The 24,465-nt window shown below is 39.9% G+C and overlaps 1 long non-coding RNA gene across 1 annotated transcript in view; it reads right to left on the bottom strand.

Moving 5' to 3' along the window:
• Positions 1-10,335: 10,335 nt before the first annotated feature.
• LOC115932821 (uncharacterized) overlaps positions 10,336-24,465 on the bottom strand; it is a 30,400-nt gene continuing 16,270 nt past the window's right edge. Inside the window, exons 2-3 of the long non-coding RNA XR_004068963.3 lie at positions 17,014-17,108; positions 10,336-12,079 (exon numbers count right to left, since the gene is read on the bottom strand). This is a non-coding gene — a long non-coding RNA (uncharacterized lncRNA). The remainder of the gene's footprint in view (positions 12,080-17,013; positions 17,109-24,465) is intronic.

Below are 24,465 nucleotides of genomic sequence, written 5' to 3'. Positions count from 1 at the left end.
TGGCAGTGCCCTGGACTGAGGACAGCCAGGACATATCACGCTTACCTGGGAAAGGCCCATACACAAAGGCTCCTGGAGAAGCACAGGGCCTGTCACCAAGATGAACATCTGGGGATTGTGACCCTGGGGACTGGCTATGTGGGTGTACTGTGTGAGCTGCCCCAAAATGCCACCCAGAAAGTGGAAATGGCCCTGGAAAGCTGTAGCAGGGAAACCCCTCCCTGGTGAGTTATTCTCCACCTGCCTCCCTCTGTTCCTGGCAGCCCTGCCCCATCTCGATTTTCAACTCCAGTTGTGTCTGCCTGGAGGGTGGCATGGCCAGCGTTAGTATTTCCTTCTGCAGCTCACTGATGGGCTCCAGCAGCCCTCACCATGCCTCAGAACCTGAGACCCTTAGGGAAGGACAGGACATGCTGCAAACACAAACCCGGTGAGAGAGGGTCTTCCGGCCACAGAGGTCACAGGTAGGGGTCTATAGACTCTAGTTCTGAGTTCCTGACCAGGTTTCAACCATGAGCATGCTCTTTAACCTTATTATTTCTTGTCATTCCCATCTGTGACGTGGGGAAGGCACCCACCTCAGAGGTTTTGTGAGCAATAAATGAATACGATTAAAGTGCCTTTCCTGGTGCTACACATAAAGCCAGGCATGAGTCCTCGTGCAGCTGCCCCACCACGTCCAGGTCCCACAGGCTAGCCCAGACCCCAACATTGGGCCAGTTCTCAACAGATGCCTGGATGCCAGGCCCCTCTGGAGATACTGGGACCCTGGCCTGGGCCTGGACAGGTGTTGCTGTGCCATTTGGAGATGACCCCATAGGTGAGGACTCGGGACTATGTGGCCCTGTGAAGGGGTGTGCCCTAAGGCGGGGCTTGGGTGCCTCACTGGGAGGCCACAGGATGGAAGGGCAGGCAGGTGAGAGCCAAGGCCACTCTATACCACATTTTGAACAAACCTGTCACTCTCCACCTGCAGACTCAGCTATGTGTATTTAAGACACTATTGGGCCCTTAGTTAAAAAATATTTTGCTTGCACTCAGCGTTCTCATCCAACATCAATGGGGAATCAAAAATCTTTTATTTGGAAACAACAAGGGAAGCAATGTTGAAAATTTGTCATGGCTCCATAACCCATATCTCCTCTGGGGATTAATTGTTTTCTTAAAATGCAACGTGTACTGTCAGTTTAAATCATCCCAACTGTGATAACACTCTTTAAATCTTCAGTAAACCTTCACATTTAAACCACCTGCAGATGAGAGTAAATCCGTTAGGTGAGAGGAGAGTGAGCACTCAGTGGAGGTGAAATAAAATCAGGTAATAAGAACTTAGATTGTGGTCTCTCGACACCTCCCGCCCTCCCCATCAGAATGTGGCAGCTGAACAAGGAGACATGGCAGGCCTGGCCAGTGCCCAGTGGGGTTGCCCACCCTAGCTCTTAGGAAACTGGATACTTGAGGCCAGTGGCCACCCAGGGCCTGTTGTCCACCTGGGTCCTAGGGGTAAACCTAAGACCTGTGTCCACCTGTGTCTTAGGAATAAACCTAAGACCTGTATTTCCCCTGGGGCCTGATGTCCACCTGAAGACTGGAGTTCACCTGTGGCCTACTGTCCAACTGGGGCCTGAGGTCACTAGGGTCGTAGGTATCCCTCTGAGGCCTGGTGCCCACTTGTCCCTGATTTCTCCCTGGATCCTGGGTATCCACCTGGAGCCATATATCCATCATAAGCCTGGTTACCTTCCTGGGGCCTGAGCATCAACTGGGGGCCTAACGTACACCTGGAGTTCAGTGTCCATCTGGGGCCAGAGTTCTATGAGGAGCCTGGTCTTTACCTGGGGCCTGTCTCTCTCTCTCTCTCTCTGTGTAATCTCAGTTTCTATGAATAATTTTGAAAAATAACTTTCTGGGTTTTTTTTATTATTGCTCTTATACAGTTAAATTTCACATAAATGGACACACTGATTTGTTTCTGTCTTCTCATTTTTTCGTATCACCTTGCTTCAGTTGCTTTATTATTTCTATTCATCACCACTTAAAGGGCCAATCACAGGATACCAAAAACGACTTTATAAGAAACAGTGGTAAAGAAACATTGATCAAAAAATATGAAAATCTGTAACATAAGTATAATTAAAAGTATAATTTTGAAATTTTAATTTAAATAAATGGGATAGGGAAATAGGTAGAAAATTAATTTTAACTAGTTCTTTGGTAAGCCAGTACAATAATATTGAAAATCAAAAGTAAAAAAGCTGAAAAGGATATAAATAACATGGTCAATACTTTATCTAAAAGTATACAAATGTACATTCAACAAAGAAATATAGATTTTGTCATGTTTTCAAATGTAGGTCATGAATTAGACAACAAAGGAGTAATCAGTGTATTCTAAACCATCAATATCATATTGTATTCCTCAAAGCCAGCAACAATTAAAATTTTCAGATATTTGGAAATCACTAAGCCCATTATTAAGTAATCTTGAAGTTAGAAAGAAAACAATAGGTGAATTATGAAAACAATGTAGTATAATGATAAATACCTTTAGATATGTAAGTTTTTGAGAATGCATTTAAAACAGAAATTGGAGATATATTTCTAACTTTATGTACATTTTTTAGAAAAAACTGAAAATCTAATAAAACAACTACATCATCCATCTGAAAACCTAGAAAAAGCATACAAGTAAACAAAAAGCATAACAAATTTAAGAAACATAAACTAAGAAACAACAGAAGACAAAATATTAAAATAAGAAAATAATTTTTGATATTAGTAGCAACAACACTAAGAACATAAGGTATGCAGATGAAACAGAATTTTGAAAAAGCTATTACTAGTGATGTAACAGATAAAAAATGTGGTCTTCAAATAGCAGGAAAAAATGTTTACCCTGGTTCCTTTCACAAATTCCTCCAAACTCTCAAAGATACACAGAAAGCAACAAATATGAACAAACAGAAAATAGAAAAGCACAACAAACTAGACCTGTTCATTTCACACTCTATTAGGTTGGTGTAAAAGTTATTGCGGTTTTTGCCATTAAAAGTGATGTCAAAAACAGCAATAATTTTCCACCAACCCAATAACAATCTTTTGTTTATAATTTGCCTTTTTCTGCATATGGGTCTAATTCAAGTATTTAGTTTCCGTTTGTGCATTATGATCAGAATGGGTTTGTGGGTGGTGGATATATAGACTGTTGGCACAATTTGCTATGTAGGGTTTGCTCTTAGATATCCAGATAGAGTTACCAGGCAGTAGCCCATCACCTCTCTGAGTCTGGAGGTCTGAGAACACGGTGGGTGGGAGAATATAGCGAGAACTCTGTGAGGAATTAGAGATATGGGGGTTACACCCTTGACCTACGTGTAGCCAGCAAGCCCTATTCAATGTGCTGAGTTTAAAGAAAAGCTCAGACAAGGGTCTAGAGGATGGGCAGGAGAATCCGCAAGCTTCCCAGGGTTCTGCCTGGGCCAGGGCCTTGCCCAGCACAGCCTTGAAAGGACAGAACTGGGGTCCTGCAGTCCACCTCTGTGGGCACCTGGAACTACGACCATCCCACCTGCCCTAGTGTAGACAGGGGCTACAGGAGATGAAGCCTCCTTTTTCTCCTGTATATAATGTCAGGTGCTTAGAACATGAAACCACAGGGTTCCACATGCTCGGATAGTGTTTGACGACCTTGGTTTTTTATGAATGACCCCGTGTGTGCTGAGACACTTGGAAAAAGCTATTCACTCTGGGGGTCCTTCAGAGCACACAGAGGCTTGGTGGTTTGGGTGGATGAGGATTTGGGATAGGACAGAATGTGCCCAGGCACTGGACCCTGTGTCAGAAGTCCCGGAACATGATCAAACCTCATTTGGAAGTTGGAAATTGCTGCCCTGGCTGTGGTGAGGACACCTCGAGAGTGAACTTTACACCCCAGGAACTGGAGGCAAAGAGGGGACAAGAGAGACTGCTGAGGTCCTTCTTACTGCCCTTGGAGCCTGCAGATCCTGCTCCTCTGCCTCCTGGGACCCTGGAGAGCCACTGACTTGAGAAATCTTAAATGCAGGTCCCTGTTTTGTTCTGTGATGCTCATGCCTGAGGCTGCAGTGCTGATGCTGGCTACAGGGTGGGTGGGAGGACAGTGTTCTGTGTTCCTGGTGCCCACTGAGCTGTTCTCATGCATCTGGAGCCAGGGGAGAGTCATGCTGAGGTCATGCAGCTCCTGTTCTTATGAATGATCTCCACATTATGAGGTGGCCAGAAGCAGGAAGGGGCATTTGACATCCTCCCATTTATTCACTCAGCAACTCTGCCCTTAGCATTAGTCCTGTGTGCCAGGTGCCCTGGTGGGCCCAGCATAGGTACCGAAAATGTCCACGTGGTCCCTGACCCTCAGGGGCCCACAGTCTGAGGACAGGTAGACATCAAGCCCCAAGTTGATACCTAGGTGTCGGGTGGACATCACACCCCAGATGGACACCCCAGCCAGAGGTAGACTTCAGGTCCCAAATGGAAATTTGGCCGTAGGTAGATATCTGGCCACAGGTGGATAGCCAGTCCCAGGTGGACATCAGGCTCCAGGTTGACATCAGTCCCCAATAGAATATCTAGGCCCCAGGTGGATACCCACTGCGTACTTGTAAATTGTCAAGACTTTTTTTTTAAAGCAAGTGAGAGCTATCATAAAACATGATAACTTTTAGTAGATTTTGAATATTCCTAAACTCCATGAGAAATCATAATATTTTAAAAATCAGCGTGTATATGGAATATTTTTAATGTATCTTTCATGTTAAAGGATTTAGAATAAAATGTTACAAAAGTTATCTGTGTTATTCGTAGAAAATGTAGACAATGAAAAAATCAGAGACTAAAAATACCTATATTTTTGGCTATGAGATAATCGCTGCTATGGCACATTCTTTCTAACCTTATTGCCATAGTTTTTTTATACCTAATATTGATTTTATGCCACACATTTCATTACATATGCAATGGAGTATTACTTATTCATTACTAAGTCACAAAGAGTTTGATTGTGTGTATATTTAAAAAGGCAAAGGAGATAAATTTACATAATTCAGGTTTTTCCACTTAGCATTTTATCAATAAACATGAGTGGTTGAGTGCATATGCATGAGAGATTTGGTTCTGCATTTATTTTGGATGGTCTCATGTCCTATGTACTTATCACTAAATATGATGCTATTGTAAACCATATGCATTTATTTTTACATATGTCCTTAAAGGAACAAAAACATTTACCTTTGATGTTAAAGCAAATAAACAACAACAATCTGTTCTAATGCCAGAGGAACAGCAAACTGAGGGTGACTGTAAAATTATATATATGAATACATCACTTTAGAGGCCACTTAATTTTTTTCCAAGGGGATCTTTGACTATATGTCATTTGTATTTTATTTAATGATTGTATAATTTAACCCCTAAATTATAAACCTAGAATTTAGAAGGTATATTTCCTTACTGGATTACATTTTTGGAAATATTTTATATGTGTACAAATATTACAAGTCATTGTAGACACTGGAAAAGTATATTATTATTTAAAGGCAATAAAGATTCTACAATAAACTGGTATACCAAATAAAATTGTTGGTGCATTTTTTCCAGTAGATTTTGTACATATTACATATTTAACCTTTTTTATTCAGCACATAATTTTTGAGTATTTTTACTAAGTGCATTACAAACTGAGTTTAAGGAGTGAAATAACAGACATGGCCTCAGACATTAAAAATTAAAGTTAGGTCCCCTATTTATATATTTAAAAATGGTAATTATGAAAACTTGTTGAGTTTTTTACCTAGATAACATTACAGTAATACACTTGATGTTGTTAATATTTGCAAGTGAGCAAAAAAGAAAATAAAAAGATGGTTTAATTCATTCAATGTACACTTTAAAATTGCAGAAAATAGTCATTTCTTTGCTTTGCAATTGAATGTCTATGTGTTTTTCTCTGCAACTTGGCTTTTGTGGAGTGAGAGAAACAATTATTCTTCCAGCCCAATAAAGGCAGAAGAGTAACAATAAATCTAATATTTTAAATGCTGATCAAAGGTAGTAAACATATTATTTCAGAATACTGAGGTCAATAAGTTATCTACAAAAAAAGCCAAAGTGACAGTATGACTGAATAAGGAAAGGCCCAAAAGAGACAAAATACCTTTTGTTTTGTTACCTCGGTATGACACAACTTACCCTAACTATAAAGACCCTAAATTACCAAGATGGGTGGTTTATAACATGCAGAGTAAACAAAGTCATTTCACTTTTAGCATTTTTATTTCTCTAAGAATAAAATGTGTATGAGGAATTTATAAAGAAATTGACACTATATGTTACTACTACAATGAGCACTTTTCGAGAAAAAATTTTTACTCTTACCAACATCGTTAGCAGTATTTATTTTCTTCAGAAATAATGCGGCAATAAAAATATCAGTATGTGGGTAAAATTAGTGTAGTTTCTTAAAGAAATGAGTTAGGTCACAGGCTAATTATATGTATTTCACTGGTTTTTGAATGCCTACAATCATATACTTTATAAGGCACAGAGAAGATTTTCCAAAAAAACAAATATGTGAACCTGAAAAGTAATTACCACTTGGTAGTGACAATATGGATAGGGTGAAGGGCGTCATCAGGAAGCAATGAAAAAGACACATTTGCAGTTAAATTTGAAAACCATGATGTTTAACACATATGGTAATAAAGAATACTTTCTCCTGTTTCAAAATTATTATAGAATTCAAGATAGAAGCTAAAATACCTAGGGATAATGATATGGTTAATCACAAATTAAAAATTAAAGGATATTTTGAGTATTAAAAGTTAATGAGAACTTATTACCCAATGAAAAGGGGATAATTCATTATGCTCCATATCCATTGAATTAAAAGTCCCCATAACCTGGGTAATTTAAAAGTTTAATTTTATTTAAAAGTCTTGTTTTGTTCATCAAGCTGAAGGGTTTGCCCCCAGAAATATTCTAGGATTGCATATCCCCAACTCTGTATGAAGTATACAAATAATGTTATAAGGGCCACCATCTAAATTTGTAAATTATTTAGTACCATTTCATTTGCCTTTGTAGATTTAAACATGTAAATGGCTTTCTCATATTAGGAAACATTTTTCAAAACCCAGAAAAACATAATATATTGCAGGAGAATAATTATTTATTTATTAAAAAAGAAATGCTGGATGCTAAGTCCAAAAGACATAAATTATTTTACACTAATAGCTACTAACATTTTATTCATTAACATATAAAGGTCAAAGATTTTAAAATAATCTTTAAATGATTAGCAACACGTTGATCTCTTTTTCTTTTTTCCGTAAACCGTTTTGAGTCTTAAAAATACTAAATTATACAAGCAATATTAAATATTAAATTCAATAAACTTGAATTAAAATATTCAAATTTACTAGAATATGGACATTGGAAAAATGAAAATAAACAGAAGCATAAAGCAGCATGTGTAAAATTAAGAAAGCTACTGAGAGTGTTTAAAGTACATATTCATCTGTAGTCTAACTTCTGCCATAAATAATGAGTCTTCTCAGTAAAACACAAATTGTTCATGAAGAGAAAAAACATGTTGTATTAGGGAATATTCAACAGAATTTTTTTAGTACTAACTTGTGCCCCGAATTTTATTTGTTTTTGTATTATGAACTTATACACTTGATAATTTCTTTTTTCATAAAAAATTGTATTTACAACTCTATTCAAAAGCAGTTTTTTTTTTTTTTTTTGAGACAGAGTTTTGCTCTTATCACCTAGGATGGATGGAGTGCAATGGTGCCATCTTGGCTCACAGCAACCTTTGCCTCCCTGATTCAGGCGATTCTCTTGCTTCAGCCTCCTGAGTAGCTAGGACTACAAGCATGCACCAACATGCCTGGCTAATTTTGTGTTTTTAGTAGAAATGGGGTTTCGCCATGTTGGCTAGGCTAGTCTCGAACTCCTGACCTCAGGTAATCCGTCCACCTTGGCCTCCCAAAGTGCTGGGATTACAGGCAAGAGCCACCATGCCCGGACTCAAAAGCAGTTTTTAAAAGCAAACAATATAACACCAAAGTTGACAAATCTGTGCTCACCGAGTTTTGCCAGGTTTAAAAAATTATTTACAGAATACGGCATCAAAAATAAGGCAATAACCCAAAATATACCATTAAAGATGTATCCACTCCTACAACTAGAAAGAGCTAATCTATCTAGTAGCAAATGATACTTCATTCAGTTTCAGCATGTCTGAAATCTTTTTTTTTTTTTTTTTTTTTTGAGGCGGAGTCTGGCTCTGTCACCCAGGCTGGAGTGCAGTGGCGTGATCTCAGCTCACTGCAAGTTCTGCCTCCTGGGTTCAGCCATTCTCCTGCCTCAGCCTCCCAAGTAGCTGGATTACAGGCGCCCGCCACCACGCCTGGCTACTTTTTTTGTATTTTTAGTAGAGACGGGGTTTCACCGTGTTAGCTAGGATGGTCTCCATCTCCTGACCTCGTGATCTGCCCACCTCGGCCTCCCAAAGTGCTGGAATTACAGCCATGAGCCACCAAGCTCGGCCTCAGCATGTCTGAAATCTTTAAGGACAAAAGTGCTAAAACATGACCTTCATTCTTCATTAGACTCTTAGAACACTTGAAGGAAAATAATTTCCAAAGCACAAATTGGTAAAGAGGTGTAATCTTTCAAAAAGATATTCAGTGTTCAAAATCCAAGAATGCAATATCAGGCTGGGCACGGCAGCTTACGCCTGTAATCCCAGCACTTCGGAAGGCCAAGGTGGGTGGATCACTTGAGATCAGGAGTTTGAGACCAGCCTGGACAACATGGTGAAACCCTGACTCTACTAAAAACACAAAAATTAGCGAGGCATGGTGGTGTGCACCTGTGGTCCTAGCTGCCCGGGGAGCTGAGGCAGGAGAATTGCTTGAACCTGGGAGTTGGAGGTTGCAGTGAACCGAGATCATGCCACTGCACTCCAGCCTGGGAGACAGAATGAGATTCCATCTCAGAAAAAAAAAAATGTAGTATCGATATACACAGCTAATATACTGAATGAAAGAAACAGAATAATTTGAAGAGGTATCTTGATGAAAAAGGAGTCATGAGGAAAGTTGTATTCATGTCTCTGAATGAAGGAAATTGCAATGTGAGAAATACTATGACTACTATACTAAAAGCTTATTGCTAACCTGTATTGAGTTATTAACATGTGCTAGGCAGAATACCATATAATTTAAACGTGTTATCTCATTTATTGTAGTTAGTAAAACATAATTTTGAACTCTGGGATTATAAATGAATTAACTGGAATAAACTTCTATTTAAGTGGTCGTCTGTAAATTGGTATGTAGGAACAGGGTGATACAGTGCCCAAGTTTTCTAAGTATTCTTACTAACTGTTGTTTTTCTTGGATATTGCTCTTTTTTGGTCATTTTGAATTTTTTTATTTTAGAAAACTAATAAATTCACTCTTCTTGGTACTGACCCTTGGGTTTCATAGAAAAGGTAGTTAAATTCTGTACCTTTACTTTTATTTCATTTTTTCTCTTTTAAAATTATTTTTATTTGGCATGTAATAATTGTACAGGTTTATGGGTTGCAGAGTGATATTTTGATATATTTATGCAATGTGTAATGATCAAGTCAGAGTCATTAGCATATCCATTACCTAAATCATTTATTATTTCTTTGCAGGAGAATATTAAAAATCTTTTCTTCTAGTTATCTGAAAACACACAATAAATTCCCTTTAACTACAGTCACCCTGCAGTGCTGTAGAGAACTATAACTTACTCCTTCTCTCCAGCTGTAATTTTGTATGTGTTAACCAAATTTTTCTTATACTCCCTTTCTCTTTCCCGTATATGGTAACCAATACTCTACTATCTAAGCTTCCATACGTAAGTGAGAACATGTAGTTACGTGTTTCTTTTTTTTTTTTTTGAGATGGAGTCTCGCTCTTTCGTCCAGGCTGGACTGCAGTGGTGCTATCTTGGCTCACTGCAAGCTCCACCTCCCAGGTTCATGCCATTCTCCTACCTGAGCCTCCCAAGTATCTGGGACTACAGGTGCCCGCCACCTCGCCCGGCTAATTTTTTTTGTATTTTTAGTAGAGACGGGGTTTCACCGTATTAGCCAGGATGGTCTCGATCTCCTGACCTCGTGATCCGCCTGTCTCGGCCTCCCAAAGTGCTGGGATTACAGGCGTGAGCCACCAGGCCTGGCCTGTGGTGTTTATTTTTCTATGCCAGGCTTATTTCACCTAAGATAATGCCCTCCAGTTGCATTCATGTTGCCACAAATGACAGGATTTTGTTCTTTATTATAACTTAATAGTATTCCATTATATATGTATGTCACATTTTCTTTATCCATTCATCTGTTGATGGACACTTATGTTGATTCCATATCTTGGCTATTGTGAATAGTGCTGTAATAAACATGGGGGTGCAGGTAACCCTTTGATATATTGATTTTCTTTCCTTTGGATATATATTGAAAACCATATGACTAAATCAATAAACACAGTGAAAGCATTTAGCAAAATTAAACATTCTTACATGACAAAAGCCTCTCAACAATTTAGTATAGAAAACATATGCCTCAACACACAAGGGCGTAAGACAAACCCACAGCTAAGATCACACTGAACGTGGAAAAGGTGAAAAATGTTACCATGAAAACTGGAGCAAGAAAAGGAGGCCCACTTTCACCAATCATATTTCACATAGTGAAAGTCTTAGCCAGGGCAATTAGGTTAGAGAAAGAAATAAAGGGCAGCTGAATTGGAAAGGAGACAGTCAAATTATCCCTGTTTGCAGACAATGTGATCTCATACACGGAAGAAACTAAGGACTCTACCTAAAACTTCTTAGAGTGATAAATGAATTTAATAAATTTAATAAAGTTGCAGTATATAAAATCAACATACAAAAAACAGTAGCATTTCTATATGTTGATAGTAAACTAGCTGAAAAAAAAATTAAGGAAGCTATTTCTTTTACAATAGCTACAAAAATGTACTTAGAAATAAACTTAACCGAGGAAGTAAAAGATTTCTACAACAAAAATTACAAACATCAATGAAAGAAATTAAAGAAAACCCAAAAAAAGGAAAGACATCCAGGTTTATGGACTGAAATAATTAATATCCTAAAATGACTCACTATCCTACGTGATTTACAAATTCAGTATAATCATTAGCTTGTATTTTTAAAAGCACCTTAGCTGCATATTCTTAAGTCATTCAAATGATAATGCCTGGATTTAAGTGTAAGAGGTATTTTTATATCTATTTTATATTGGGCACAATATAGTGTGCTCGACCTCAACTTTGCTCGAAGATTGGAGCAGGTGCTGACAGCGAGGAGAACCCAGACAGTGGGGGCAGGCACTTCCGAGCCTGTAGGGTCACGGGGGCCTTCCCAGGCCCCAAGAGTGCAGAGGTGCCTGGGTCAGCAGCTGTGGCTTGAAAGGCTCCAGCTGTGCCTGGGAGGGTGGGGCTCCTGCCTTCTCCTGGCTCCCAAGAGCACAGGAGTGCCTGGGTCACAGACCCTCCAAGGGCAGCTGCAGTTGCGCCTGGGGAGTTCCTGCCCTGGCAACTTGGAAGGGGCTGGGCTGCCACTTGTCCCCAGCTCCCACCAGCTCCATAGAGTGTGCAGCCCTGGCCGTGACTCCTCTCTGCGTCTTCCCTGTGGTAGTGCATGGGCGAGGTGCAGGTAGCATGGGGGACTTGGCTAATGCCGCACAAATGAACTTGATGCTCCTGGGGCCAATCCTGCAAGACCCGGCTGCCAGGGCTGATGGGCTCCCAGATGTGGTGGGAAGCGAAGTTGAGGCCGCCATGGAGGGTCTGCACCTGGGAGTGGGTCCTGCCCAGCCATTAGGGGGCGGCGCAGTCAGATGCCTTGGGGACACAGGGAACGGGGTCCTACCACCACCACTGCTGCTCCTCCTGACAACACTGCCCGTGCGGCCCAAGCGCTACTGGCTTGATGGCAACTGCCACTCCAGATGGCCAGCCGCTCCCGTCAATAGTGTCCATATCTGGGAAGAAAAGTCAGGAAATAAATTATTGGTCAATAAAAATAATAGCAATAATAGTCCATGTTAAATTGACTGACCAACAGTGTTTGCTTTTGTCTAGGATTTTATTTTTTGCTTCATATTTATTAAACACATTTTATTTTATTGAGAACAAAATGTTAGATTTTTGGAAATTCAGTTAGAACTTGTAAGGGTACTCTAGCAATGAAATTCTTAACCAAACAGTTTAGACTCTAGTTTATATTTTATTGGTCAGAAATACTGTGTAATTTTAAAAATCTTGGTATATGTCTACATATGTTTAGTTGCAATTTAACTTTACCTACAGTCAGGTTTAATAGCTATCCTTTTGTGAAAGGATGATATCTTACCCTTAATAGATCCACAGTGCCTATCAACAATGTTTACTTGCAATATGTTGACAACTAACAGAAACAAGGTATTAATTTGCTAATAACTTATTATCCTGGGGGACACTACTATTCATTCCCAGGCACTTAAATTCATACCAAGACACATTTATATATAGCTGGAAAGAAATTAAAGAAAGCACAAAAAAGGGAAGATATCCAGGACTGTATTATTTTAATTAATTAATTATTAAATTAATGTTTCAATTATCTTTAGTGCTTTCTCATATGAGATTTGTCTGGAATAGTAACATACCAGGACTTCTGCTTTGGAATTTCTTTTTTTGTGGATTTCTTTTTTTGTGACAACTTAGCATTTTTTTATATCTTTCTAAGTTGATACGGTTTTATTATTTCCTTCAAGAATTGAGAGTGTACTTACATATTGACTATATTAAATTTCCCATTATATCAAATCTTTATTTATTACAAAATTCAAATAAGCTAATAGATCCTAATGTTGCCATTGTTTGCATTTTCCTCTAGCCTAAAATTATTTTTATTTCAATTTTTGGAAAATTATAACTCTTCTTTAATATCATCTCCCAACTCAAAACCAGATATATAAAGCAATAAAGAAACCAGAGGCCAGGCACAGTGGCTCATGCCTGTAATCCCAGCACTTTGGCAGGCCAGGAATAATTGATCACTTGAGCCCAGGAGTTCAAGACCAGCCTGGGTAATATAACAAAACCCTATCTCTACTAAAAATACAAAAATTAGCCACGTGTGCTGGTGCATGCCTGCAGTCCCAGCTACTTGGGAGGCTGAGGCACAAGAATCACTTGAATTTGGGAGGCAAAGGTTACAGTGAGTGGAGCTGGTGCCACTGTACTCCAGCTTGGGTGACAGAGCCAGACCTTGTCTCTGAAAAAAAAAAAAAAAAAAAAAAGAAAAAAAAGTTTCCTAATTAGTAAAGATAGTTTATAAATAAGATCAATAATAAACAAGATGTTTATAATCAAGATCAACAATAAACAAGATGTTTATAAACAGCCACAATTACATAAGTTGGAAAACAATCATTTAGGTAAAGTTCTAGTGGTGTTGTATGTGCCTGTATGTGTGATAACATTTATCTATTAATCTTAATGTCATGCAAGGAGAGTATCTTGATTTCTGCAATCCAAATTATTTGTTAGTAAATAAAAAATAAGTTTATCAGCTAGCAAATATTGCTTAAAAACTTGAAATACAAAAACATTGATATTATATGTGTATATTTGTCAACACTTAAAATATTCTGCATTTGTCATTTGCTCAAGTCTGAATGCTTTGGTTAGAAAAAAAACTTCTAAATTTTATTTATAGAAGATCATGATCTGAATTTCATATTCCCAGAGTTAATAAACAAATATAGTTGATAATTTTTCACAGCTGAAAGATAGGCATTATGATATATAAAATAGAAAAATGTGAAGATTTATGTGGTTTAGCTGAGTCAATGAGTCAAAAATGTGGAATGCTGAAAAAAAATGAAATATTTTATCCCATTCATAGAAGCACTTCTTCAAATTATAATTTTCAGAGATGATCATAGTACACTCAAAATTAATTTTTAAATTTTGGTAACTGCTTGAATAAGGATGATTGAGAAACTGCAGTGTATTAAGAATGTAATAGGGAACTAGGAACATCAGCCCTGACTCAGATTTCACCCGTAACTTCTGAAAATAATAAAGAGAGATTGGGGTGACAAGATTCATATAGTTGAATGCCTATCATGCTGAAAATTTCATTTTATTTTAATTTCTTAATTGAAGGATAAAATTTTATGTATTTATTTTGTACAACATGATATTTTGAGGTGTATTTACATCGTGAGGTGACTGAATCTAGCTTATTAGCATACATATTACCTTATATTGTTATGAATTTTGTGGTAATTAACATCCAAAATATGTAAGAAATTCAAACAACTCAATAGCAAGAAAGCAAATGAACTGATTAAAATATAAGCAAAAGATCTGAGCAGACATTTCTCAAAAGAAGACATACAAATGGCCAAGTAGGCTTATGCAAAAAATGTTCAACACCACTAATTATTATGGAAATGCAAACTAAAGCTCCACTTTGCTGTCATCTCACACCTATTATAATGGTTATCAAAAATACAAGAATTAAACGTGTCGATCAGGGTATGGAGATAAGGGAACCCTTGTACACTCTTGGTGGGAATATATTCACTTCGTGTAAAAGTAATTGCAGTTTTGCCATTACAATCAATGGCACCAGCCACTATGTATTAAATATTAAGTATTAGGCTGCTAAGTATTACGGTTCTCCAGAAATTTTAAAGTGGAACTACTATATGATCCAGTGATCCCACTGCTGGGTATCTACCTATCCAAAGGATATAAAATCAGTATATGGAACAGATATCTGCACTCCCATGTTTATTGCAGTATTATTCACAGTAGTCGTGATATGGAATCAACTTGTGTCCATCGACAGGGGAATGGGTAGAGAAAATGTGGCATATACCTACAATGAAATACATTCAGCCACAGAAAAGGAAATCCTGTTGTTTGTGAAAACATGGATGAACCTGGATAACATTATGAGCTAGGCCAGAAAGACAATTATCACATAGTCTCATTCATATGTGGAATCTAAAAAAGTTAATAAGTAGAGTAAAATTTTTTTTGCCAGCAGCTAACGTGGTTGGGAATGGAGTTTGGTAGATGTTGGTCAAAGGATACACAACTACAGTCAGAGAGAAGGAGTAAAAGTTCAAGACATCTATTGTGCAACGTGCTATTGTTAGCAACTTAATGTATTTTTGAGAAATTCTGAGAGTGGGTTAGTGTTCTAAACCAAAATAATAACTATGTGAGATGATGCTGGAAACTAATGGAAACATTTCTGTTTGTATGAAGACAGGACTGTGAACAAGGGTGATTGTAGCATTGTTGGTTGAAATGCGGATGAAGGCCATTGGCTTCTTTCAATGTTCTTTAAGAGCTTTGGAATGCAAGGAACCAATGTGGCATGGAGAAAAAAATGTTACATATGGTGTCAGAAAACTCAGATGATAAACTTAATAAATGCATGAATTTGGGAAGATAATTTACATCTCTCAGGATCAGTTACTTCATACCAAAGTTTATACGTGGGTTATTAGGAAGTCTGATTTAAATAATGTAAGTGAAATGTCTGAAACAGAAGTTATTCTCAGTAATCTTATAATTATTTAATACAACATTTTAATGGGCATATGATATTGATGAAACATTAAACTATATTTTAATATTTTAAGAAAATACTTTTATAAAGGAGTTTCATTCTTGTTGACCAGGCTGGAGTGCAATGGCACGATCTTGGCTCACTGCAACCTCTGTCTCCTGGGTTCAAGCTATTCTCCTGCCTCAGCCTCCCGGGTAGCTGGGATTACAGGCATGCACCACCACGCATGGCTAATTTTGTATTTTTAGTAGAGATGGCATTTTGCCATGTTGGCCAGGCTGGTTTTGAACTAGTGACCTCAGGTGATCCACCCACCTTGGCATCTCAAAGTGTTGGGAATACAGGCGTGACCCACTGCAGCCAGCCGAAAATAATTTTATTACATTTAAAATACTAATAAAACTTATTTAATCTGTATTTTCTTATATTACAAAAATATGGTTGTAATATGAATTCAGATGGTTTACACGTTAAAATTACTAACCTCTGTGGCTGAAAAAGTTACCTATAAATGTTCATTGCCTTTAATTGATATTCATTCATATATGAAAATATATCACACTAATCAAATTGCAGATACAGTAAAAAAAAACAAAACTGTGCTATGAGTTTTGAACACCAATTTAATTTGACAGAAGTTAAGTGACCAGAAAGAAAATAGAATTATTTGCAACTGCAGAAATTGCTGCTGGGTTAAAATTGACATTGAAAAAGCCTACCTTTTGACACCCCCCTCCCCCACATTGGCAACTGTTGGAATCAATTGTCATGCTCCCAAGGCAAATTATTGTCCATAATATCACAAAAAGTAATGAGAGCAGAAGAATTTCTGTAAGAACATGAGGCTTTCCTAAGCACTAAACTAACAAAGCTTGAACTTAGCCAAGAAATGGGAAGTTGCAGAAACTGCACATCAGCAAAATGTCTTGGCAGAAGATGGACATGCAGAAGTGCAATCATTGTCTTATTTATTTTCCACTCTAGGGGACACTAATATGAAAGTGACTAATATTGGATAATCATTCCCAGAACCAATTAAACATAGCATGCCATTTCTTGTGGAAAATATTTCATGCTCAGGGAAATTAAACCATTTTATTATGATTAAGTTTCCTTAGTCAAACATGCTTTAAACTTACATTCTCACACTGTTAACTAGGTGGGTATGAATTTACTTTCCTATGGTGTACAGGTGATTTCTGGAGGGAAATAGCTTAAGTGCTCATGTGGAATGGAACTAGAGTGTGGTTCTTTTTGTATTCTACTTTGCATTAACTGAAATATTTAGTGTATTGATCCCACTTCCCAAATGAATGAAATGGAGTTCAGAAAGCTTACGTGATTTGCAAGTTGAGGCAGAGCTGATAAGACACAGTGTTGTTTTGGCAGTGCAAGTTTCTGACTTCAAATCCGTTTAGACCACACAGTTTTACCTATACAGCATAATTATGACAAGATGTAAAAAATCAAATTCTAAAACAATAGAGACTATATTTTGATGATGCTTTACTATATGATCAAGAACAATGAGTAAGGATACATTTAAATGACTTTAGTGTGTTTCATCAGTTTAATTTTTATGATTGCATTGTGAATTATAGGCATTTAAAACTTATTTTAATTGTATTTTCCAAATGTGAATTGGATAAATATTTAAAATTGTTGTATTCTCACCACAAAAATGGTATGTAAAGCAATGCATATGTTCATTAGCTAGATTTAATCATTCCACAATATATATACTTCAAAACATAATCATGAGTGAACTCCATTCACAATTGCTTCAAAGAGAATAAAATACCTATGAATCCAACTTACAAGGGACGTGAAGGACCTCTTCAAGAACTACAAACCACTGCTCAATGAAATAAAAGAGGATACAAACAAATGGAAAAACATTCCATGCTCATGGGTAGGAAGAATCAATATCATGAAAATGGCCATACTGCCTAAGGTAATTTATAGATTCAATGCCATCCCCATCAAGCTACCAATGACTTTCTTCACAGAATTGGAAAAAACTACTTTAAAGTTCATATGGAACCAAAAAAGAGCCCGCATCGCCAAGTCAGTCCTAAGTCAAAAGAACGAAGCTGGAGGCATCATGCTACCTGATTTCAAACTATACTACAAGGCTACAGTAACCAAAACAGCATGGTACTGGTACCAAAACAGAGATATACATCAATGGAACAGAACAGAGCCCTCAGAAATAACGCCGCATATCTACAACTATCTGATCTTTGACAAACCTGACAAAAACAAGCAATGGGGAAAGGATTCCCTATTTAATAAATGGTGCTGGGAAAACTGGCTAGCCATATGTAGAAAGCTGAAACTGGATCCCTTCCTTACACCTTATACAAAAATTCATTCAAGATGGATTAAAGACTTAAACGTTAGACCTAAAACCATAAAAACCCTAGAGGAAAACCTAGGCATTACCATTCAGGACATAGGCATGGGCAAGGACTTCCTGTCTAAAACACCAAAAGCAATGGCAACAAAAGCCAAAATTGACAAATGGGATCTAATTAAACTAAAGAGCTTCTGCACAGCAAAAGAAACTACCATCAGAGTGAACAGGCAACCTACAAAATGGGAGAAAATTTTCACAACCTGCTCATCTGACCAAGGGCTAATATCCAGAATCTACAATGAACTCAAACAAATTTACAAGAAAAAAACCAACAACCCCATCAAAAAGTGGGCGAAGGACATGAACAGACACTTCTCAAAAGAAGACATTTATGCAGCCAAAAAGCACATGAAAAAATGCTCACCATCACTGGCCATCAGAGAAATGCAAATCAAAACCACAATAAGATACCATCTCACACCAGTTAGAATGGCAATCATTAAAAAGTCAGGAAACAACAGGTGCTGGAGAGGATGTGGAGAAATAGGAACACTTTTACACTGTTGGTGGGACTGTAAACTAGTTCAACCATTGTGGAAGTCAGTGTGGTGTTTCCTCAGGGATCTAGAACTAGAAATACCATTTGACCCAGCCATCCCATTACTGGGTATATACCCAAAGGGCTATAAATCATGCTGCTATAAAGACACATGCACATGTATGTTTATTGTGGCACTATTCACAATAGCAAAGACTTGGAACCAACCCAAATGTCCAACAATGATAGACTGGATTAAGAAAATGTGGCACATATACACCATGGAATACTATGCAACCATAAAAAATGATGAGTTCATGTCCTTTGTAGGGACATGGATGAAATTGGAAATCATCATTCTCAGTAAACTATCGCAAGAAAAAAAAACCAAACACCGCATATTCTAACTCATAGGTGGGAACTGAACAATGAGAACACATGGACACAGGAAGGGGAACATCACACTCTGGGGACTGTTGTGGGGTGGGGGGAGGGGGGAGGGATAGTTTTAGGAGATATACCTAATGCTAAATGACGAGTTAATGGGTGCAGCACACCAGCATGGCACATGTATACATATGTAACTAACCTGCACATTGTGCACAGGTACCCTAAAACTTAAAGTATAATAAAAAAAAAATCATATTGTACACAATATGTACAATGGTATCTACAAATTAAAAATGAAATAATGAATTATGTCTTAGGCAAATATTCACTGATATTGGAAATAATATTTATGCATCTCATTGACTCAATTTATACTAAAAAGCAAATAGCCGTCTTCCTTAATAATAGTTGTAGTATTTTCACAGCCATCTCTGTTTCTCTCTGCAGTTTACTGTGGAGCAAATTTTCATACTTCTCTTCAACACTCAGAGGAATACTTCAAAGAAAAACTGAGATACGAAAGTTGGTTGAAGGTTTTATGGGGTAAACTGGGTTATTTGTGGATAGACGTCATAGCACACAACCGTGTAGCAACTTGATACTCAAGTACCATTCAGATATCTCCTCCTCACAAAACGTCTTCTGCTCCCTCGATCCCTTTCTTTAGGCATCTCCTGGTCTCTCATGGGAAGAATATATAATAATAGTCAAGAGGGCTTGGGAGGAAAACAGACTAGTGTTGGCTAATCCAGTAGATACTCTGGGTAAATTGTTTGAACCATATTCACACCCTGTTAATAAAACCTATCCCATATGGTTAAAATGGGCATCCAATAACATGTCTTTAATGTGTTTAGCACCACATCCAGCTAACTGTACCAATTGTGATAATGGTAACAAAGAAGTGGTCTGAAGCAAACAGAGAGGCAAAGCCCTTATTCCACTTCACATACTTTTCTCCATCATTCTTGCCCCAAAGAGTATGTAACATACAATATAATTAAAAATGAGTATAGGACATTTAAGATTTCCAGGCTTATCTTCTGACCAACTTGCCATTAAGTTCTTCTGCTGCAGATATTATAGACACTTTATAAAGTAAGCACTCAAAATCCTCGTCTCCGTGGTCATCCTCATGTTTGTTTGCCACTGGCATCCTAGAGAATGAACTGGCCTTCTCAATAACATTTTTTTTGGGGGGGGCGGAGTCTTGCTCTTTCGCCCAGGGCGGACTGCAGTGGCACAATCTCCGCTCACTGCAAGCTCTGCCTCCCGGGTTCACGCCATTCTCCTGCCTCAGCCTCCCGAGTAGCTGGGACTACAGGCGCCCGCCATGGCGCCCGTCTAATTTTTTTCGTATTTTTAGTGGAGACGGGGTTTCACCGTGTTAGCCAGGATGGTCTCGATCTCCTGACCTCGTGATCCGCCCGCCTCGGCTTCTCAAAGTGCTGGGATTACAGGCATGCGCCACCGCGCCCGGCCCTCGGTAACATTTTGACTTGATCTGTCAGTGCTTCTGGGCCGCAGCCGCCACCTACAGCCTCCACAGTGCCCGGCGTCCCGGAGCTGGCCCCACTCCAGTTCCTGAGCACCAAGGCTGCAGAAGCTGAGGCCCCTGACGGAGGCGCCAAGGCCCTGGGGGTGGTTGCTTGAGTCCCGAGCCTGTCTCCTGAAAGGCCAAGGGTGGCCTGCACCTCGCTGACAGCTGTTCCCTGCACTGTTCAGCCCCTCCTGGGAAGCCAGTGACAGCCCCTGCAGCATGCACTCAGCTGCTCCTGCCCCGCAGGTGGGGCTCACTTGCCTCCAGCCCCACTCCAGCCCCTGAGACTAGAAGGAACCGGACGAGGAGGTGTGCAGCCTGACCAAGGTGGTCCTAGCGGGGAGCTTCGCTCCAGCGCTCTTCCGGGGAGGCTGCCTCACTTCTGGGATAGTGGCCAACCCAGGCCTGCGACCACCTGCTGAGCCGGTGACGGACGCCGCCTGACCCTCCCTCGCCCGCCAGGGTCCAACGCCCGCTGGACGAATCCCTGCTGCACAGCGGGCTCTGGTACCTGCCGTGCCTCATTTAACGGGGCGCCAGGGCCAGGCGCCTCTGGCGGCGCTTTCAGCCCCAAGACTTCTAAGGCTTGGACCCCGCTGTGCGAGCTGTTCAGTGAGATCTGCTGCTGGAGGGCTGGGCTGCATCTAGGAGGGGTTGATGGTGTCTCATCCCTGCAGTCCTATGGAAAGAGGCTGTCTCAGAGAGGGGAGATGGGCAAGCCAGCCGTGGATACCCGGCTGGATGGCCTGGACGCAGCCCTCAGCAGCCTGGAGGAGAAGCTGGAGGGCTAGGTACCCACAGAAGGGCTGGAAGCCTGGCCACTGTCACAGAAGTCAAGGAGTGTCCCCAAATCTCCCAGCCCCAGAAGCTGACCCTGAAGGGCTAAGGCCAGCACTGGGAGCTGTTCAAGGAAGCCGTGCAATCCTGCCATGAGAGCCAGGCCACGCTCCAGTGCACACCCGCCCCACACCCTAGGCAGTTCAACCTCAAGGGCTGTGACATTTCTGGTGTTAGTGTCTCTGGCTGCAAGTTCTGCATCCAACTCACCGGAGACAAGCGACCCCCACCTGCGGGGCAGAAGCAGCCGGGTGCATGCTGCAGGGGCTGCCACTGGCTTCCCAGGAGGGGCTGCACCGTGCAGGGAACAGCCGCCAGCGAGGTGCAGGCCTTCCAGCAGACAGGCACCGGGTTCGGCAACCACCCCCAGGGCAGTGGCGCCCCGTTGTCAGGGGCCTCAGCCTCTGTGGTCTTGGTACTCCCTCCACACCCGCAACCCTGCACTTCCACAAAAGTTCAAGGCCAAGCAGCTCATCCCACAGATCCTGGAAGCCCTCAGAATGTGGCCTGGCTCTTACCGACCAGGCCCATCTGTGCCTCCATCAGGCCTGGCAATCCTTGCCTGACTTTGGCATCTACTACCTCATGGTCAGGCTCAAGAGCAGAAAAGATCCTGGGACTCATCAACAATCAACAGTTCACATCGACTTGACAGTTGGTGATGTGCTGACCTGGGTTTCAGCGATATGTGGTACTGGGATGTCAACTGGGATACCAGCAGGCGGTTATCCACATGGCCTTCAGCTGCGTGTCTCCCATCTGTCCAGTTATGCACAACCACATCAGGGGCTACATTTTCCTGTTGATCCAGAGTGGGCTCCTGGGGAGGAGCTGGATGAGGGGATCTCTTCCTGCAGCTCAGGGGTGGAGGCCTTCTAAGGGCTGTCTGACTGCCCCTGTCCTGCTCATCCTCTGCGGCTAGGCTCCCAAGCCCACACCCACTGGGTCTGGCTGCCCCACACCTGCTCCAGGCAGTCACTGAGCTGGGCATGTTCACCTGGTGCCAGTGGCTTTGTGCAGGCCAGGGACCTGGCTGAGCCAGATTCTGCCATTATCCAGGCTAGGGACAGGGGTCCTGAGCTCATAGGGTGCCCGCTTTCCCTTGTCCAAGAGGCTGAGGCCAACACCCCTGACCTCTCTGTAGTCCCTGAGCACACAAAGAAGTCCAACTCTAACTATGGGATGATGAGTCCTGGTTTCAAACTGAAGTTTATGTCTTCTTACTTTTAAAAACTAGAAATCACTGTAATTCCCCAAGAAGACAAGGTGTCATGAATGTATTTTTTAACTGTCGTAGACTTATTGAAGTGAGTTTTGCAGTTCTAGTAATCCACAGGACACATTTAAAAAATTGAATAATCTACCTTTGTTTCAGTGTCGGTTACTGATCTTGGTACGACATTGGAAAGTAAACATGATGTAAAAAAATCGCTGGTCTTATATAATTTATATTCTAGCAGGTAAGAGAAACAAACTGTGTATTAGTAAAATATACAGTGCATCAGGTGGTTCTAAGGAGGAAAACAAAGCAGGGCAGAAAAATGAAGTGCTTAGAAAACTTAGTAATACGATTAAGGTAAGCACCACTTTGAGGAAATATTCAAGCAAAATGGTAACTACGGTAAATATTCATTAGGAAAAAATGGAATTTCTGTAAAATGGGAGATGATGTAGGTAAAGAATTTGACAGTTGTGGATATATTAATTTTGGGATTTCCATTAAATAGTTAATTGGAGATGTTAAGTAAGCATTTAAACATATAAATCTGAAACTCAGGGGAGAGTTCTGGCCTGGATATAAAATGTTGAAAATCATTGTTATATTGTTCTTTTGGGCATGTTCAGCTGCATGGGTGCTGGCAAGGATTAGACACACAGACAGTTGCATTTAACCAAGGTTGTAATTTTGGCAGTAGAGTTGAATAAAGCGAGGGAAAGACAAATGAGTTGAAGTTGCATAAGCTCTAGAAATTTCAAGTTGATGATTAACTTCAATTTGTTTGAGGAAGATAGACGGGAAGCGAAGGGATTATGGATAGTAAAAAGTTGATAGAAACAGTAGATCATTGTTTCTGTTGAAGCTCACACTTTGTTTCTAGATATATTGTTTTATGGCCAAATGGAGATACTAGCATAAAAAATAGAATGGTTTTTATTAAATAACATTAAATGGAAAAGTGTATTTTGAGTTGTCACTTTATATAAAAAAGTTGAAGAGACATAAGAGTTATAGTGATTTACATCTTTATAAGGTAGTTTTAAAGAGAGATTTGGGGAATGATGAAGGTTAAATGATTAACACACAAACTAAGATTAAATGAGCTGGGCATGGAGACTCATGCCTGTAATCCCAACATTTTGGGAGGCTGAGGTGGGTGGATCGCTTGACCCCAGGAGTTTGAGACCAACCTGGGTAACATAGTGAGACCCTGTCTCTACAAAAAATACAAAAATTAGCCAAGTGTTTTTGCATGCACTTGTAGTCCCAGCTACTGAGGAGGCTGAGTTGGGAGAGATGCTTGAGTCTGGGAGGTTGAGGCTGCAATGAGTTATGATTGCACTATTGCATTCCAGCCTGGGTGACAGACTGAGATCCTGGGAAAGAAAAGAAAAGAAGATGAGAGAAGGGAGAAAAGGGGAGGAGAGGGGAGGGAGAGAAGAGAGAAGAGAAGAGAACGAAGAGAAGAGAGAGAAGGGAAAGAAAAAGGAAAATGGAAGAGAAAAGAAAGGAGAAAGGGGAAGAGAGAAAATAAACAACAACAACAAACGAATCAAACAACACATAGATTTACTGAAGCAGAAAGAAAGACCTGAGTCTACAGACCAACAGGTTGGAGCTCCAGATGACAGTGCTGAGAAAAAAAATCCCCATGGAATCACATGCTAAAGAGTATGTGTTTGATTAGGAACTCCAGAGAAGGGGTAGATGCCAATAATTAAACGGAAAGAGTAACAAGGTTAGAAAAAGGAAATTAATAACTAGAGTGATCAATAACCAGAGGAAAAAACCCACAAGGTAAACCAATAAATGTAAAATAAGCCAGAAGAAATAAAATCAACTACAGTAGATCAATTGTTTAATGAAATGTAAACAGATGAATTCCCATTAAAAGACAAAGGTCAGCT

The sequence above is a fragment of the Gorilla gorilla genome, chromosome 4, assembly GCF_029281585.2.
Source record: "Gorilla gorilla gorilla isolate KB3781 chromosome 4, NHGRI_mGorGor1-v2.1_pri, whole genome shotgun sequence".
Taxonomy (NCBI): Eukaryota; Metazoa; Chordata; class Mammalia; order Primates; family Hominidae; genus Gorilla; species Gorilla gorilla.
Note: the sequence above shows the minus strand (reverse complement) of the source record. Positions and strands in the feature narration are given on the sequence as shown.